This window comes from Solanum pennellii, chromosome 2 (assembly GCF_001406875.1).
Source record: "Solanum pennellii chromosome 2, SPENNV200".
NCBI classification, from domain to species: domain Eukaryota; kingdom Viridiplantae; phylum Streptophyta; class Magnoliopsida; order Solanales; family Solanaceae; genus Solanum; species Solanum pennellii.
Window position 1 is genome coordinate 3391801 of NC_028638.1, and position 10128 is coordinate 3401928.

The window sequence follows — 10128 nt, forward strand, 5'->3', positions numbered from 1 at the left end:
CCCGATGAATCAGGTCGTACTTCAATTTTCTCTTTCTCAACCTGATCCTTTGTGTATCTTTTAGGTTCAAATCATAATTTAGGTTCTACTTATGATCTTTAATTGTTGATTTTGTTTTTTTGAAATTTGAATCCCTATTTAGATGAATACTTATTATTTTATTTGATATCCTTTACTTGAGGTAAGAGTGTGTTTGTAAATAGTTTCTCTATTAGAGGTAAGGCTTGTATACATAATACACATTGGGTATGTTGTTGTTGTTAAATTCGACAAAGTAAACATTTTCCTGTAACAACCTTTAAGGAGATAAGAAATTAAGACTAGAGGATGAATCATGATTGTTACACCACAGTGTGATTAACAGCACCCACGGTCGTTGCTGGGTCACAACTTCGATCGTAGTGCCTGGAATAGACGGATAGTATAATGGATGTTTGACAGACTCTTCAAAACTTTTTTTGCTGTTTCAGTGTCACCCAACCTTGTTTTTCAAAGGTAAGCAAGGATCACATGATTGCTAGGCTCAGAGCTGCAATAATCACTAGAAGTTTTTGTAGACAATAAAATCCTCGTTAAGAAAAATAATAATTAAGAATGGAAAAATATCAGAATAATCGTATTTATTATTTCAAAGTGCGAGGGTTACAATCTCTATGATTCACTGAATTCGCTTTTTTAAATATAAATTCAAGGGATCTTTAGCTTCATCTAGAATTTGAATTTAACTTGATCTTGGATTCAAGGGCTCTAAAGCTTGTTCTTGAATCCTTGATTAACTTAAACTTGAACTTTATCTTGATCTTGACATTTAGTTGAACTCAAGGGCTTCGAGCTTGTTCTTGAATCTTGTAGTTTTGATCTTGATTTGTGAATTTGATGAACTTGATGTGGACTTGAACTTTATGATCTTGATCTTCGATTCAAGGGCTTTGGAGTTTGTTCTTGAATCTACAATGAACTTGAACTTTATCTTAATTATGACTTCTAGTTGAATTCAAGTGCTTCGAGTTTGATCTTGAATCTGGTGATCTTGATCTTTATCGTTCTTAAACTTGAACTTGATCTTGATCGATCTTAATCGTAAACTTATCTTAAACAGGAACTCTTGATTCTTGAAATTCTAGCTTGTAGAGAAATTAGTGGTTTTTGATTTACCAGCTTTCTCTGACATCTTATCAGAATTCTTGGTTAATTTATTGAATTATGAGTACTCCTATTTACAGTTTTATAATAAAGGATTTGTGTTAGGAATTCATTCACTCAATCATATTTAAGTGACATGTCATATAGACTTAATGGAGGGGACTTTAATTAAATTCATATTTTTAGGCACTTAGGTTTAAATAATTAACTCTTATATTAATCCATAGTATTAATTTTGATTAATTTATTCATGAATTTAATATAATTTGAATCATTTTATAGATTTATATTTAATAAATTTTAAATGATTACAACTAATCTTATCTAACAGCGAACTAATAGAATTTATAAAAAGGAAAAGGGTACGACATACTCTTATTTTGTGATTTGGAGTTGATATATCCTTGTTATAGAAGTGGTTAAATTATATTTTAACAGTTGCAAAAAGATGTTCTAGTACATAAGCATTTTCTTAGCTAAGGATCTATCCGAAACAACCTCTCTACCTCAATGGTAGGTGTTAGGGATGCATATAACTTCTTATAATTTAGTGTATAGGTTCATCTAAATTAAATAATGAATTTCTAATTTAGTAAATTGAATGTGTTGTGAATATCACCAAATTTTTAAGCAGCACATTAAATTCTGAATTTTTCTCTCCATTTTTGAATAGGATCAAATATTAATACAGTATTTGTTTTAACCAAGCGTTTTTGCTTGAAAAATAATATTTTTCTTGGAGCTTGGAGGGTACATTAGTCATTCGACAGTCAAAACTTCATTTGAAATGCATTTTGGAAGGAAAACATATCTAATTCTATTGTCTCATTTATAAATGTTAAAATTAATAATATCATAATCATACCAAGAAAATAAAGAATTTATTTAAAATTTTTGATATTACACCATTAATCAATGAGTGCATTGATAATTACTTGAGCAAAAGTTACTAGAGCGGAGCTAACTAATTTTTTTTTTACCATTCGTAGGAGCTCCTTCCCTTTTTCTCCCTTGGAAAATCTAACTCGCAACTTTCGAATTTGGAAGTGAGGAGTGCTTACAATCCGAGCAACTTCTTCTCGTCGGAGCTGACTAATTAGACTCCTAAAATATATGGAAAAACTTTAGAAAAAGACTTCTAAGTATTATTTCTTCATATTATTATTTAATTTTATTAGGTTAACTAATTTATGTTTTTTAAAGCTAATGATATTAATAATCATGATTCATGGAATGTGCATTGGTAGGGGGGAAATCCTCCAAATTATTACATATTTAATAAGATTCAAATAACCATAAAAATATATAGAGAAAGAGAGGGGGGAGAGAGAGAGAAATAGCAATTTAATTATTATATTAATATATCGTAATATTGAATAGTCATTCAATGAATTCTCTAATAATTAGGACTTATTATAAATCCATTGTATGTATAGTATATGTGGATTATCCATTAGATTTATCCAAGTATTATTGGATGCATGTATAGGTGTTTCCAATGTGATAAGAACTTCCAAGGTAACTATGTATCTATTAATTAGATGACTTTTGGGAGTGATATATCAACACTATAGATAGAGATATCATTCACCATTTGGAAGGCACACTTGATAAGAATAGTTCTCTCCTCCATCTTATACTTCTTGTCTTCTTATTATTATTACATTATATTATTTTGAGCTTTCTTTATAATACGTTATCAGCATGAAGTTGTTACTTGCAAAGGTATTATATAAATAATTTTTATTTAATTCACATATTCACTTATAATCTCCTGATGTCGAATTTATCCAAACATGAGCTTGTGGCATTATGTATTTTGGAAAGAATTATCTTTCATGGGTACTCGAAGCTGAGATTCACTTAGCTGCAAAAGGGCTTGATGCCACCATTACTCAGAGAAATGAAGCATCGAGTCAAGATAAGGCAAAGGTTATGATTTTCCTTCGTCACCATCTTTATGAGGGCCTGAGGAATGAATATTTGATGGTAAAAGATCTGCTAGAATTCTGGACTGATTTAAAGGGAGATATGACCACCTAAAGGCAACAGTGTTGCCAAGAGCTCATTATGAGTGGATACATTTACGTTTTCAAGATTTTAAGATCAAAATTGAGTACAACTCTGATATATTCAGAATAGCCTCCCAGTTGAAATTATGTGCGGAGAATATAAAAGATGAGGACATGTTGGAAAAGACACTTACTATTTTCCATGCCTCAAATGTGATATTGCAGCAGCAATATCGTGAAAAGGGTTTTCAGAAATATTCTGAACTGATCTCATATATTTTGGTGGCTGAGCAGCATAATGCTCTTTTAATAAAAAAATCATGAAGCTCATCCCACTGGAGCTGCTTCATTACCGAAAGAAAATATGGTGGAAGAACGTGATTAATCTGAAGTAAAAAGAGATGATCATCGGGGCTATAATAATGCACAGGGACGTGGCAAAGATAAGAGGCGATACACTTATTGTCAAGATGGTGGTCATAATAAAAGGAAGAACAACACAAGTTTTAAGAATAACCCCTAAAAAAGTAATTGTCATCGTTGTGGCATGAAAGGCCATTGGAAGAATGAATGTCGCACAGATGAAAATTTTGTTATGCTCTACCAAAATTCCTTTAAAATGAAACGAAATAAAAGTGGTGCTTCCTCTTCCAATGCACGAGCTGAATCACATATGACTCTTAAATAATGATAAGCCGCGAACATCTCATAAATATATTAAAGATATTGGAGCAAATTTGGCTTTAAAAGATGATGTTTTTATGGCCTTGGTGACATTACATATGGAAGTTGATGACTTCTTTGAAGATCGAAACTGATGTTTGATATTTTAGCTGGGGGATTAAGTTTGCTAATGTTTTACTTAATATTTACTTTCATGTTTTTACTTATCATGTTCTTCATGTTGAAGTATTTAAATTTCCATTTTTAGTTTTGTTTCATACTTCTTTTGATATATTTTATTTTAATGAAAATAAATAAAAGTCCCTAGTTGTCAATTGGAATCAAGATGCGTAATGTAGATGTGTGTCTTCTTGGTAGTGCTACAACGCATACAATATTAAAAGAAAAGAAATATTTTTCTAATTTTGTTATGAAAATGGCATATGTCAACACAATATCATTTAGTACAAAACTAACTGAGGGATCTGAAAGAGCAACCTTATTACTACCTGGAGGGACAATATTGACCATTGATAATGAAATATATTGTAGTAAGTCTCAAAGAAACTTATTAAGTTTCAAAGTTATTCGCCAAAATAGCTATCATGTTGAGATGGCTACTGAAGGAAATGTTGAATACCTTTACATTACTACAATTAATGTAGAGCAGAAAATTGTGCATTAAAAATTACCTGCACTTTCTTCTGGATTTTACTATACACGTATAAATACAGTTGAATCACATGTCGTATTGAACAAAAGGTTTACTAATTTTAATGATTTTATCATTTTGGACCATCCCGGATTTAATATGATGCGCAAAATAATTGAGAATTCACATGGGCACATCTTAAAGAGACCAAATATACTTCAATCAAAGGAATTCTCTTGTGCTCTTTGTTCTCAAGGAAAGTTGATCGTCAAACCATCAACAATTAAGGTTGGAATTGAATCCCTTGTGTATTTGAAATGTATACAGGTTGATACATGTGGACCAATTCAATTTGCAGGTGGACCCTTTAAATATTATATGGTCTTGATAGATGTTTCTACAAGATGGTCACATGTGTGCTTATTATCAACTCGCAACATGGCTTTTACGAAATTGGTAGCTCAAATAATAAGATTAAAAGTACAATTTCCAGACTATAAAATAAACAAAATCCGTCTAGATAATGCTGGTGAGTTTACATGTCAGTCATTTAATGATTATTGTATGTCTAGTGGTATAACAGTTGAATATCCAGTTGCGCATGTTCACACTCAGAATGGTCTAGAAGAATCATTTATTAAACATCTACAATTGATAGTTATACCATTGCTAATAAGAACAAAATTATTTGTGTCTATGTGGGGGCATGCTATTTTGCATGCATCAGCGCTTGTGTGCATAAGGCCGACCAATTATCATGAATTCTCTCCATTATAATTGACTTTTGGTCAAGAGCCAAATATTTCCCATCTTAGAATTTTTGAATGTGCGGTGTATGTTCCGATTGCTCAACCACAACGCACAAAGATGGGGCCCCAAAGATATTGGAGATATATGTTGGGTATGAATCTCCTTCAATCATAAAATATTTGGAGCCTATGACAGGCTATTTATTTAAGGCAAGATCTGTTGATTTTCATTTCGATGAATTAGTATACCCAACATTAGGAGGAGAACATAAGCAGTTAGAAAAAGAAATAGATTGGAATTTATCATCTCTATCTCATCTGGATCCTCGAACAAATCAATGTGAGCAAAAAGTTCAAAAACTAATTTATTTGCAGAACATTGTGAATCAGCTGCCAAATGCATTTACTAATCTTCCAAAGATTGCTGAATCGCATATTCCAGCTACTAATGCTCCAGTTCGAGTTGATGTTCTGACGGACCAGATTGTTAAGGCAAATGAGTCTAGACCACATTTGAAGTGTGGTACACCAATTGGTTCCAAGGGTTAAGATCCTCGAAAGAGAAAAGGAATAAATGATGAAGATGATCATGGGTTGAAAGAAATTTCTCAAGATGAGACCCAAGTTATAACACATGCTTAAATATCCGAGGAGGTTCAAACTTCTTAAAATAGTGAAATGTCAATGAATTATGTCTCGACAAGTAAGAGGTGGAACCGAAATAATGTCGTGATTGATAACATATTTGCCTATAATGTCGCTATTGACATAATGCAACAAGATGAAGATTTTGAGCCTAAATATGTTCACGAATGTAAATAAAGAAATGACTAGCCAAAATGGAAGGATGTAATTCAACTATAATTGACTTCACAAGGAAAACGTGAAGTTTTCAGACCAATAATCCGAGCACCTGAATGTATCAAGTAAGTTGGGCACAAATGATTTTTTGTACGAAAAAGAAATGAAAAGGTGAAATCGTGAGATATAAGCCTGACTTGTTGCTCAAGGTTTTTATCAAAGACCTGACATTGATTACATAGAGACATATTCTCATGTGATAAATGCAATCACCTTCAGATATCTCATAAATCTGGCAGTTCATGAAAATCTTGAAATGCGTCTAATGGATGTTGTCACAGCCTATCTATATGGCTCATTGGACCACCATATTTTCATGACAATTCATAAAGAATTCAAAATGCCTGAAGAATACAAAGATTTAAGGAGACTATTTCAATGAAGCTACAAAAATCGTTGTATTGACTGAAACAGTCAGGGAGGATGTGGTACAATCGTCTGAGTGAATATTTGTTAAAAAAGGGTACAAAAATGACCCAATTTGTCCCTGCATTTTCATTAAACGGTCGGAGTCTGAATTTGTTATAATAGTTATGTATGTTGATGATTTGAACATCATTGGCACTCGTAAAAAGCTTTTAGAATCTTTTAAGTGTCTGAAAAGGGAATTTGAAATGAAAGATCTCGACAAGATAAAATTTTATCTTGGCCTACAGATTGAGAATTTATCAAATGGAATACTTGTTCATCAATCAACATACATAGAAAAGCTATTAAAGCAATTTTACATTGATAACTCACATCCATTGAGTACCATAATGGTGGTAAGATCGTTTGACAGCAATACAGATTCATTTCAACCTCAAGAGAAGGACGAAGAGCTTCTTGGTGATGAAACCCCTTACCTTAGTGCAGTCGGGGACCTAATGTACCTTGCTAACAATATTCGACCAGATACCTATTTTGCAGTAAGTCTACTGGCAAGATTCAGTTCCTCCCGATTCAGTTCCTCCCCAATAAAAAGACATTGGGATGGTGTTAAACACATACTTAGATATCTTCGTGGGACCATGAACATGGATTTATTCTATTCCAATGATTCCAAGTAAGAGATGATTGGTTACATAGATGAAGGGTATTATTCTAGTCCGTATAAAGTTCGGTCACAAATAGACTATTTGTTTGCATGTGGAGACACATCAATATCTTGGCGATCTATGAAGCAAACTTTGGTACCCACTTCTTCAAATCATGCATAAATAATAGTCATCCATGAAGCAAGTCGAGAGTGCGTTTGATTGTGATCAATGACCCACCATATTCAGGAAATGTGTGGTTTTTATTTGAAAAAATATACCAACCACAATGTAAAAAGATAATGTTGCATGTATCAGTCAATTGGAATGAGGATACATCAAAGGAGACCAGCAAAGAACATTTCACTGGAGTTCTTTTTCACGCATGATCTTCTACAAAAAGGTGAGATAGAAGTTCAACAAATCCGTTTAAGTAATAATCTTGCTGATTTATTCACTAAGGCATTGCCAACACCAACGTTTGAGAAGTTGGGATACAAGATTGGAATGCGCCATATCCGAGAAATCAAGTGAAGTTTTTCATCAGGGGGAGTGATATATGCAATGTAGTCTTTTCCTTAACTATGGTTTTGTCCCAAGTTGGTATTTCCTGGTAAGGTCTTTAACGAGGCAACATTAAAAGCGTATTATGAGATGTGTGTACTCTTTTTCTTTCACTAGGCTTTTTCCCACTAGGATTTTCCTAGTAAGGTTAAAACGAGGCACATAATCTATTGATATACAAGGGGGGTGTTATAAATTTATTGTATTGTATATGTGGATTATGCATTAGATTTATCCAAGTATTAATTGGATTCATGTATAGGTGCTTCCAATGTGATAAGAACTTCCAAGATAACTTCGTATCTATTAATTAGATGACTTTTGAGATTGATATCTCAACACTATAGATAGAGATATCACTCACCATTTGGAAGACACTCTTGAATAAGAATAGTTCTCTCCTTCATCTTATACTTCTTGTCTTCTTCTGATTATTACATTGTATTATTCTGAGCTTTCTTCATAATAGGACTATGATTTTTAATATAATTTTATACAAAATAGCTATTTACTTGTCCTAAATTTAGATAAAGTTGAGTTCAAATTATAATTGGAAAAGAACACTTATATCCCAAAAAAGTAAAATGTTTACTTTTAAATGACTATTACCTCTATACCTCTTTTTTATTTTAAAATGAAATATATCTATTTTAATTGGTGTGTTGATATCATGGTGATGTCAACACCCACCTCAATTCCTCTCTGATATCATCACAACATATAAATATACTCTGATGGTATCAAACAATAACTGAGGTGTATCTTCATTGAAGTATTATTTTTTCCTCCTTAATACTATCATAGTATATATAATATGCTCTGGTGGTATGAATGAGTAACTTGACAATATTTTCATTGAAATTAGTTTCAGCCCTTCGATGAAATTACTCGACCATCCAATACACCATTACGGCAAATCTATATATTGTGATGGTATCATTGATGAATATTTCAATTCTTTAGTATTTAATTTAAAAATATAAAATTATATTATCTACCAATATAGAGTTTAATAACTACGATTTTGACTTTAATAATTTTCTCTTAATTGTTTCTTGTTTATTTCATAACAGAAAAAGATTCAAATCCTAGTGATACCGATATGGTACAATATACCAACGTAGTAACATAGACGAAATTAAGTTCAGTCTTATATGATATCGATATGGTATTAATATACAGATGGAGTATCACAAAGAATATTTTTTTTACTAATTTAGAGTTTATATAATAATATTGTGACTTTAATAATTGTCTATAATTGTTTCTTATTTATTTCTTTTTAAAAATGAGTCTAATCATGTATGACATTGACAGGATATCAATATACTGACGGAGTATCACAAAGGATTAAGCTCAGTCCTATATGATACCGATATGGCATCAATATATTGATGGAGTATCACAAAGAATATATTGTGTACTAATTTAGAGTTTAATAAATAACATTGTGGCTTTAATAATTTTCTCTTAATCGTTTCTTATTTATCTCTTACAAAAGAGTCATCTCCCATATGATACCAAGAGGATATCGATATACCAACAGAGTATCACAAATGATTAAGCTCAGTCTTATATGATAAAGTATGGTATCAATATACCGACAGAGTATCACGGAGAATTAATTCATAGTAGTGTTGTTGACATCATGCACGATTAAGAAGGGAGTAAGTGGGGTAAGCGGGTAAATAGTTTCTGTCATGGTTTTATTAATATTATTAGGAATAAATAGTTTGGGTTGGGTCCAATTAGAATTATATTTGTGATGATTTTTTTCCTTTTTATGACAAGTTTTTAATATGACCATGAAACATATTAAATCAATTCCAAAAGGTCAAGTGTATGACCGACATTTACTCTTTATGGGTTATAAATAGTAAAAAAGGTATTTCCTGAATCTATTATAGTTATTTAAACTCTATATTTGTACTAAATGTGCTACCTCATACCTTTTATATTTGTCTGACGGCACATTGCTTAAATATTACTAGATTGAAAATAGAGATTTATACAACCCTAAAAAGGAAGTTGAAAAATTCTACAATTGAAGAGTTTGAAAGTCATTTCTCTCTAATTGGGCAATTTACCGGGGAAAAAAAAGATGGTTAGAGAACAACATAAAATCAAACGTCCAGTTTTTATGAAACATTTCAGGTACAATTTTCAATATCATATTTTTGTTATTTTCTTTATGTATAAATCATTAAGTGAATTCCTAATGAAGATAATGAGAATTTTGGTGTACAATTTTCAATATCATATTTTTGTTATTTTCTTTATGTATAAATCATTAAGACTAGGAGATCTGAAATGCGCATTTGAATGATTAAATGTTGTGTTAAGATCAAAATAAAATGCTTAAAATTGTTTGTCTTCAACACTTGAATATTCATACTTTATTTATTTTTTAATCATAAATATTCAATTTAAATAATATATATATATATATATATATATATATATATATA